Genomic DNA, 10,526 nt, shown 5'->3' with positions numbered 1-10,526 from the left:
TAGTGCTTTGCTTATCTGAGGTCTCTTTCCTTTCCATATACAGTTAGTGATTGGTTTTTCCATATCCCTAAAGAATGTTGATGGGATCTGGATTGGGATTGCATTGAATGTATAGAGTGCTTTGGGTAGAATTGACATTTTCACAATTTTCAGTCTCCTGTCCACAAGCATGGTATGTTCTTACATTTATGTAGATCTCTTAAGGTTTCATGAAGTAGTTTTTTATAGTTTTCTTTGTATAGGTCTTTTGTGTCCCTGGTAAAATTTATTCCCAAGTATTTCATTTTTTTTGGTAGCTATTGTGAATTGTAGTGATTTCCTTATTTCTTTTTCAGCAATCTCTGCTGGTGTAGAGGAATCCAACTGATTATTGTATGTTGATCTTGTATCCTACCACGATGCTAAATCTGTCAGTTAGTTCCAGTAGATTTTTGACTGAGTCTCTTGTGTTTTCTAGGTATAGGATCATATCATCAGCAAATCAGGATAGTTTGACTTCTTCCTTACCAATATGGATGCCTTTGATTTCCCTTTCTTGCCTTATGGCCCTAGCTAGGACTTCCAGTACAATGTTGAATAGAAGTGGTGATAGCGGGCATCCTTGTCTGGTTCCTGTTCTGAAGAGGAATGGTTTCAGTCTCTCTCCATTGTGAATAATGTTGGTTGTTGGTTTTGCATAAATGCTCTTTATTATGTTGAGGAATGTCCCTTCTATTCTATTTTGCTGAGAGGTTTGGTCAGGAATGGGTGTTGGATGCTATCAAATGCCTTTTTGGCCGTAAGTCTTTGCAGAAGTAGATTGCCCAGTCTTGCTTCCATGGAGTGGCTGGTGGTTTTGAACCACCAACTTTCTGGTTCGAAGTCAGATGCCTTAGGCACTGTGCTACCAGAGCCCCTTTTTATCATCTGTACATAGCGATAGTTTTACTTCTTCTATACCTTTTTGGATTCCTTGTATTTCCCTTTCTTGCCTTATTTTCCTTGCTAGGACTTCTAATACAGTGCTGAGTAGAAATCTTGAGAGAGCCCGTCATTCTCTTGTTCCCATTTGCAAGGGGAATGCTTTCACTCTGTCTGTTGAGAATAATGTTGGCTGTTTGTTTTGTACATATGCCCTTTATTATGTTGAGGAATTTCCCTTCTCTTCCTATTTTGCTGAAAGTTTTAGTCAGCAATGCATGTTGAGTTTGATCAAATGGCTTTTCTCCCTCAAGTGATAATGATCATGTTTTTTTTCCCCCTTTATTGTGCATATGTGGTAGATTATGTTGATTGTTTTTCTCATGTTGAACTGTCCTTACATACCTGGTATGAATCCCACTTGTTCCTTTCTGTTTAGTTGTTGGAATCTATTTGTCAGGATTTTGTTGAAGATCTTTGCATGTATATTCATGAGAGATATTGGTCTGTAATTTCCCTTTTTAGTGGTCTTTGCCTGGTTTGGTATCTGGGTTATACTTACTTCATAAGGTGAGTTTGGGAGGATTCCATCCTGTTCTTATTTCTGGAATAGTTTGAGTAGGATAAAATGATTTGAGTAGGTGTCAGTTCTCTGAATGTTTGGTAGAATTCTTCAGTGAAACTGGTTGGGCCAGGAGTTTTTTGATTGGTAGTTTTAGTATGACCTCCACAATTTGTTCTTTTATTATGAGTCTGTTCAAATTTTCTATTTCTGTCTGTGTTAGTTTAGGTAAGTAGTGTGTTTGCAGACGTCTGTCTGTTTCTTCTATGTTTTCAAATTTGTTGGAGTACAGTTCTTCATCATATGCTGACATCCTTTTTATTTTGGTTGGTTCTGACATCACCCATTCTTTTCTTTTTCATGTTATTTGCATCTTTCCCTTCCTTTCTTATTTTAAATTTGCCAGTGGAAAATTCCAGTGGTTTGTTGACTTTATTAGTCTTTTCAAAGAACTATATTCTAATCTTGTTGACTTTTTTCTGTTGCTTCTAGTTTCAGTTTAATTTGTTTCTGCTTGCATCTCTATTATTTATTTTCTTCTGGTGTTTCTAGGCATCTTTTGCTATTCTTTTTCTAATTGTTGGATATTTTGTGTTAAGATGTTTATTTTTGTGCCTCCTCCTTTTTTATGCTATGTGCATTTATTGCTACCAATTGCCCTCTTAACACTTCTTTTGCTGTGTCTTAAAGACTTTGGTATGCTGTGTTTTCATTCTTTCTTGATTGAAGGAAGTTGTTAAGTTTCATTTTATTTTTTCTATTACCTGTTAGTTTCTATGTAGGGTGTTATTCAGTTTCCATGTGTTTGCTCTTTTTCCATTTATCTTCCTATTGTTGATTTCTAGTTATACAGTATTGGATCTGAGAAGATGCTTTGCAGTATTTAAATGTTTTTAAGTTTATTGAGATTTGCTCTGTGGCTTAACATATGGTCTATCCTTGAGAATGTTACATGTGCATTGGAAAAGAAGGTATATTATTCTGTTGTTGGGTGAAGTGCTCTGTATATGTCTATAAGGTGAAATTTGGTTAATTTTTTTGTTTAGTTTTTCTATGTTTTTTTTGAGTTTCTAGTTTTCTGTGTTTCCTTGAAGGTGGTGTATTGAAGTCTCATATTCTACTGTGAAGTCATCTATTTGTCTTTTCAGTACTGTTAAAGTCTGGTTTATGTATTTTGATTCTCTTTCATTGGGTGCATAGTTATTTATTATGGTTAAGTCCTCTTGTTCAGTTGATCTTTAAATTATATAATGTCCTTCCTTGCTGTGTTTAGGAGCTCTGGTGGTGCAGTGCCTAAGGGATCTGACTGCTAACCAGAAGGCAGGCAGTTCAAACCCACCAGGCATTCCTTGGAAGGATGGTCAGGCAATCTACTTCTGTAGTGATACTGTCTCAGAAACCCAAGGAGTGGTGGCTGTAAGTCGGATCCTATTTGACGGCAGTGAGTTTGTTTTTTGGTTCCTTGTTTTTTGTGGTGATTTTTATCTTAAACTCTATTTTATCAGAAATTTATATCACCACTCCTGCGTTTTGCCACCACTTGTTGGTCAGTTTATTATACTGTGGTGGATTGTGTGTTGCTGTGAGTCTGGAGGCTATGCCACTGGTATTTCAAATACAGCAAGGTCATCCATGGTGGACAGGTTTCAGTGAAGCTTCCAGACTAAGACAGACTTAGAAGGAATAAGCCATCCATTTCTCAAAGAATTGGCCAATGAAAACCTTTTGAATAGCCGTGAAACACTGTCTGATATATTACAGGAACTCTTTATGAGTAGCCCTGAAACATTGTCCAATTTAGTGTCAGAATATGAGTCCCTCAGATTGGAAGGCACTCAAAATACAAACGCTTTTCTTCATTGCCTTTTGCTTGATATATTTTTTCCAACCTTTCATCTTTAGTCTATTTTTGTTTTTGTGTGTAAGATGAGTGTCTTTTAGACAGCATATTGATGGGTCATGTTTTCTTATCTAAGCTGCAACTCTGCATTTCTGGTTGGTGCATTTAATCCATTTACATTCAATGTTTCTATCGATAAGTATGAATTTATTTTTGTCATTTTGTATTTTTTTTTTTATGGTGTTGCTGATTTGTTTGTTACATATAATTTTCTGTGCCGAGCTTGTTTTGTTTTTGAAATTTTTTATCATTTCCTTTTTTGCCATTGTTTTAATATTTGCTAAATATTTGTGCCTCTTATTTTTTTCATTTTGGTGTGAAGGTTTATTAATATTCTTTAAGGCTACCCTTTGATTGATTATTCTCTACCCAAGTCTGTTTTATCTTGAAATTGTTTTGACTTCCTCATCATTTAGGAGTTCTGTACCTACACTATTCATTCCCTCTTTTTGGTCTCTAGCTATCCTCATTTATCAATTGATGTCTCTGGTTCCCTGTCTTGTAAACTTATTTTACTTTGGATACTTCTATAACTGGGTTGGTTTTTGGGTTATGTCATCATGTGTGTTATTCATTAGTTGTTGTTTGCTGTTGTCGCTTCTCTGTCTGAGGGTCTCCCTTTAGTATCTCTTGTAAGGTTGGTGGTTTTAACAAATTCTCTTAATTTCTTTTTATCTGGAAATGTCTTAATGTCACCATCATATTTGAGGGGCAGTTTTGCTGCATATATAATTCTTGGTTGGAAATTTTTTCTTTCAAAGTTTTATATATGTTATTTCATTGCCTTCTCGTCTGCTTGGTGTCTGTTTAGAAATCAGAGCTTAGTGTTATTATTGCCTTTTGTAGATAACTTTTTGTTTGTCTCTTGCTGCTTTCAGGATTCTTTCTTTCCTTTCCTTTTGGTGAGTTTGATTATGATATGCCTTGGTTATTTTCTTTTGGGTTCTGTCCTGCTTGTAATTCGTTGAACTACTTGAGTGGATATATTTTCTCTTTCATATTACAGAAGTTTTCTTCTAACAAGTCTTTGACAGTTTTCTTTGTTTTTTCCTGTTCTGGAATTCCAATCACTCATAAGTTGTTCCTCTTGATGGTATCCCATATCTTATATTTTTTTCATTTTGTCTTGGACTTTTATCTGAGTGATGCCTTAACAAAGTGGTATTGAGGAATTTGTCTTCAGTCTCAGTAATTCTGTCTTCTATTGATTCAGTTCTGCTGCTTTGCCCATTCAATTTGTTACTGATTTTTGATACTTGTTTTTATTAATCTTCTGGATTTCCATTTGCGGTTTTTGTATGGTTTCTAATTTTTCATTTATTTTGTTAGTTTGTTCTTGTATTGCTTTCTTAAATTGTTCTAGAGATTTGTCTGTGTTTTCCTTAATTTTTTCAGTGTTTTCTTTGATCTGTCTCTCCATCCATTGAAGGTACTTAAATATAATTCTTTTGAATTCCTTACCAGGTAGTTCCAATGCTGCTGCTGCTTCTTGGAAGTTCTCTGCGTCTGTATCCTTGTCCTTTGTTTGTACTACTTTATTTTGATTCTTTGTGTGAAGTGGGATGGTTGTTTATCTCTGAGACGTTGTGCTGTCATTGCATGTTTATTTCTACTATATTTCTTAGTTTGGCAGCACTTATGCATTCACCGCCTATCTCTTGGTGGGTGTGATAAGAGCATGAGAGTGTGTGCACAGATCTCTTATAGCTGTTTGTGAAGATTACTTCAGTGCATATTGAGCTGGTAATGTTCTTTGGAGGTGTATTGTTGATCAGTTGGTGCAGAAGCAAGTGGTAGACTTCACCCAGTGGTTTGGGCTGCAGGAAGTACAGGTATGGATGTGTCATGTGGGCATGGTTGCTGTCTCTCATCCAGTCAGTCCACCAAAAAGCAAAAAACAAACCCCACCAAAATAGTAAAAAACAGAGAACACAAAACATAACCATATAAACACACAGCCACAATTTGGAATAAAAAGAAAAGGCAATAAATGAAAAGAAAAATTAAAAAAAAAAAATGAAAGAAGGACAAAGAGATAAAGACCCCCAAATATTTGGGGAAGGGAGAATAAGAGAAGAGAGCAAAAGAAAAAGAATAATAAAAAATGAGGAATATATGAAAAGAAAACCCCAAGGTGGGAAGAATCAAAAGAGGAGAGAAAAAGGAAAAAAGAAGGAAACCAGGAACAGGAGAAAAAAGGAAAGAAAAAACCAGAAAACAGGGAAGGGAGAGAAAAAGGTGACAACGATGAAAGGAATAAGAAAAGGTGAATAAAAACCAATAAAGCAAAACAAACTGGGGTGGGGAGAGGTCATCTGCGTTCATTTTCTGCTGGCTAAGTAGTCAATGGGAAGCAGGGCATCTGGTCCTGGTGCTAGTTCCTGCCTTCCCAGAATGGAGCAGGGTTCAGGGCACCTTATTTCAGAAGAGTTCCTGTAGACCCAGAAGATATCTGAGGCAAGATAACTAGACTTGGAAAAAGTTCCTGCTAGCCCAAACTAGCAAGTGGGAACAAGTCATTTGGTTTCAGAAGGAATTCCTAACTGCTTAAAATGTGGCTGGGGATAGAGCATTTGGTCTCATAAAAAAATTCCTGCTGTCCCTAAAGGCAGCTGAGCTCATGGTCCCTACTGCCAGAAAGAAAAAGTTCTTGCTGTCTCCAAATGGGGGCTTAGTGTCAGGTATCTGGACCCTGCAAAAAAATTTTTCCCAACCCAAAATGGTGCTGGAAGGAGGGTGACTGATCTCAGAGCTAGTTCCTATCTATCCAGAAGGCAGCTGGAGTCAGGGCATTTGATTTCAGGATGGTTCTTGCTGATCCAGACAAGTGTCTGTGGACAGGGCTCCTGGACCCAGACAGTTTCTGCCAGTTGTAAAGGTGATTGGGAGCAAGGCACCTAGTTCCAAAGGAAGTTTCAGTCTATATAAGCATAAAATCAGCTGTGGACTAAGCTTGTAGACCCAGACAAAATTAGTACTGTCTCAAAAGGTAACTGGGAGCAGGGTCCTGTACCCAGAAAAAAATTTCCTGCTGTCTCAAAAGCCGGTTGAATGTGTAGAGTATATGATCTCAGAAAAAATTCTTCCTGACCCAAAACGTGGCTGGGAATAGGGCACCTAGTGCTCAGATAAGTTCCTACCTTCCAAGAAGGAGCTAGTTTTAGGGCACCTGTAGGAGGATGGAATTCCTGCTGGTCCAGAAGATGGGTATAGGTGAGGGATGGCCACACCTTTGTTGACCAAGAGGTTGTGAGGTACACAGGTACCAAAGGGAATATTGTACCTTTCCAGTCATCAGACTCCAGTGTAGTTTCCCATGCTATCTTCAGCAAGTGGAGCCTATTCTTAGGTTGTTGCTCAGATTGGAATGCTGCTTTCAATTATTGAAAATGTCTGCGCTGCTTGCAGATATTTAAAATGGCTGCACCCTCAGGGCAACTGACAGTCCATAGCTCTATCTCCATTTTCACTGTTTTCCTTTGTAGTTGTCAGCCATCAGTGTGGTTGCCCGTGCAGTCCATGGCAAGCAAAGGTGATTTTTAGATTGCTGCCTGGAGTGGAATACCACTTAAAAGTATTCATATCGGCTGTGCGGTCAGGACAGCTGACAATCTGCAGCTCTGTTTGTCTCCTTATTCACTCTTTTCATTCAGTTTCTTCTACTAGTTAGTATTTAGTCCACTTCTTTATCCTTCCCTTCAAAGCTCAGGGTTCCAGGATTATCCTCTATTTGTTTTAGTTGGTTTCTCATTTCTTTGTTGTGGAGGATCTGTGTAGCTTGTCTATCTTGCTGGAAGTCACACCAATTTATTTTAGCTATTTTTTTTTCTTACTTATTTTTCATTTTTGTAGTGTTCCCTCCTCTCCCCTCTCACTCCTGGTAACCAACAAAGTTTCCTTCTGTATATAAATCTTTCCTTGACTTTTAACAATAATGAACTAATATAATATTTGTCCTTCTGTGATTGACTTATTTAATTCAGCTTAATGTCCTCCAAGTTCATCCACATTATATGGTCATACCAATTTATTTTAGCTTGATGCCAACATTTAACACACAAATAACAAGTAATATGTAACATTAGCATACTAAAACACTATTCATGTTTTGCTCCTCCTTGCCCAATTTTGTTGGGACAGCAGTTACATCATTATCCATCCTATGTTCTGGTAGCGTAGTGCCTAAGGCACTTGACTGCTAACCAGAAGGCTGGCGGTTCAAACCCACCAGCCACTCTAAGGAAGGAAGATGGGGCAATCTACTTCTGTAGTGATACTGCCTCAGAAACCCAAGGAGGGGTTGCTATGAGTCAGGTCTGACTCGACGGCACATAACAACAACAACAACAACAACATGCCCAATTAGGTTAAATTTGTACTTATTCCTTACAATAATGATGTTATATTGCTTGTGGAACTTAAGTAGTAAGTTTACCCACTGGAGCTCTGGTAGTGTAGTGCCTAAGGCACTTGACTGCTAACCAGAAGGCCACTCCTTGGAAGGAAGGTTGGGCAATCTACTTCTGTAGTGATACCGCCTCAGAAATCCGAGGAGGGGTCACTGTGAGTCGAGTCTGACTTGACAGCATATAACAACAACAATGCCATAAAAAACTGGCCCTTATATTTTCTCATATCATTACCTTTATTGTAGATCTCTTTCTTTTTCTCCCCTGTCCAAATTAGAATATCTGTCTGTTGTTTTGCTTTTATCTGGAAAACATCCATAAGCAATTCTTGCAGAACAGATCTGATAGTTATGAATTCCCACGACTTTTGTTTTTTTAAGAATGCCTTGATTTTGCCCTTGTTTTTGAATGACAACTTTGCTGTGTAAAGAATGCTTGATTGACAGTTCTGTTCCTTCAGTGCTTTATAAACCAAAAACCAAGCTCACTGCTGTTAAGTCGGGTCTGACTCACAGCGACCCCTCCTTGGGTTTCCAAGGCAGTATCACTACAGACGTAGATTGCCCGGCCTTCTTTCCGAGGAGTGGATAGTGGGTAAGCATGCCTTAGGCACTGCTTTATATATGTTGTTTAATTACCTCCTGGTCTCCAGGTTTGTGAGGAGAGATCCACACTAATTTTTATCATATGTTGTACTGTACTTTTCTCTTGCTGCATTCAGAACTCTCTCCTATTCTTTGGTTTCCAAGAATTTTATCATAATGTGTCTTGTTGTAAAGGAGCCCTGGTGGTACAGTTCCTCAAGCATTTGACTGCTAACCAGAAGGTTGGTCGTTCAAACCCACCATCTGCTCTCTAGAAGGAGGATGGGGCAATCTACTTCTGTAAATATTTGCTGCCTCAAAAACCCAGTGGGGGTTGCTATGAATCAGAATTGACTTTGTGTAGAGTTTGGTTTTTTTATTTTGGTCTTTTAGACACTTTTCTGTCTACTTGGAGTTCCTGGATTTGCATTCTGCTATCTTCAGGTTTGGGAAATTCTTTGTTGTTATATCATAGCAAATTCTTTTTCTCCCTTTCTTATTATCCTCTTCTTTGAAATTTAAAAAAATTCTGATGTTGGATTTCTTAATTGTGTTCCACAGTTCCATTTGGCTTTGTTTGCTTTTATATTTGTTTTCTCTTTTCTTGAAACTTGATAAGTTCAGTTACCCTGTCTTTTAGTTTGCTTATTTTGTCTTCTGTCTGCTCAAATCTACCGCCTTTGCATTTTATAATTTGGTTATTAGGAGCTCTGGTAGCATAGTGGCTAAAGCACTTGACTGCTAACCAGAAGCCTGGCGGTTCAAACCCGCCAGGCACTCCTCGGAAGGAAGGTTGGGCAGTCCTACTTCCGTAGTGATACTGCCTCAGAAACCCAAGGAGGGGTCGCTATGAGTCGGGGCCGACTCGACGGCACATAACAACAACAACAATTTGGTTATTTATTCTTCAATTCCAGTATTTCTCTTTGGTTCTTTTTAACGTATTTCATCTCCTTACTGACTTTGTTTTGTTTCCTGATCTCATTTTTCTGTGTATTCTTTGAAAATACTAACATTATTATGTGGAGGTCCTTTATTTTTCCCATTAATGTGGCTTCCATCGAACTAATTTTCTCTTCATGATTTTCTTTTAATTAGGTCATTTTCTGTTGTCTTCTTGTATGTCTTATAATTTTTGTTGGCTCTAAGCATTTGAGTATTTGATTGTGGTAATTTTGGGAGTCAGAATCTTTTTTCCTAGATGTTATGATTTTAGTTTTTCCTTTCCCTTTATTTCCTTCCTATTCCCTGTTTTCAAGGCAGTGTCACTACAGAAGTCGATTGCCCAGCCTTTCTTCTGAGGAGTGGCTGGTGGGTTTGAACCACCAGCTTTCTGGTTAGCATTCAAATGCCTTAGGCACTATGCCACCGGCACTCCCGTTTATTTCCTCCCTATTCCCTAAAAATCCACTAGAGGGTGCTTTTGTCCTTAAGTTTTTTGGCACTCATTCAGCAGTTCCAGGGACTTGTGCCAACCTGTCATCTTCTGCAGGAGAGAGCCATCTGCATTTACTTTGTATTTCATAGGCTGTTTACTTCTCTTGGCTTGGCTGGACATAGGGCTGGAGAGATCTTTCTTAGGTGCTGGAGAGAAAGCTTTTTCTGCTTTGTAAGATCGATGGTGGCTCTTTCTTCCTGTGGATCTGTTTTCCTGGAAAGATATTCAGAGTGTGAAGTATCAGGCCATTGGTGAAATTTAAACTCCTTTACTTTTCTCTTTGCTTTAATGAGCTTGTTTTCTGTTTTACATGGGGAGACTGGAAGGAAGGATTCCTGTGTGGTAGAGAGAAAAAAAATGGAACAGAAAAGAAAGAGGGAAAAGAAGAAGGAAAAAGGAAAAGCCTTGTAATTTGATTACTGAACTCCTTCTACCTTCAGCTTTTTGGCCAGGTGATAAAACTCTTGATCTGCCTTCCATAGTTCTGAATTCATCTGTTTTGGTACATTATTTGTTCTATATTGCATCTTTTTATTTATTTTAAATTGTTGTGGATAAATGGAGTTGTACACTCTTCAAGCTGCCTCTTGGGAAGGAGCCCAAGAGTCCTTTGTAGGTCTGTGTGTAGATGATTTTCTGACCGTGGTGCCTTCACTAGTGGTTGTCTGTTGTATTTGGTTCTTACTGTGTGCTGCTTGGCTCTCTCTCTTGGCACTCACATGGCCCCAGATTT

The sequence above is a fragment of the Orycteropus afer genome, unplaced genomic scaffold (genome assembly GCF_000298275.1).
Source record: "Orycteropus afer afer isolate SDZICR_OR568_19922 unplaced genomic scaffold, OryAfe1.0 scaffold00618, whole genome shotgun sequence".
NCBI lineage: Eukaryota > Metazoa > Chordata > Mammalia > Tubulidentata > Orycteropodidae > Orycteropus > Orycteropus afer.
Note: the sequence above shows the minus strand (reverse complement) of the source record.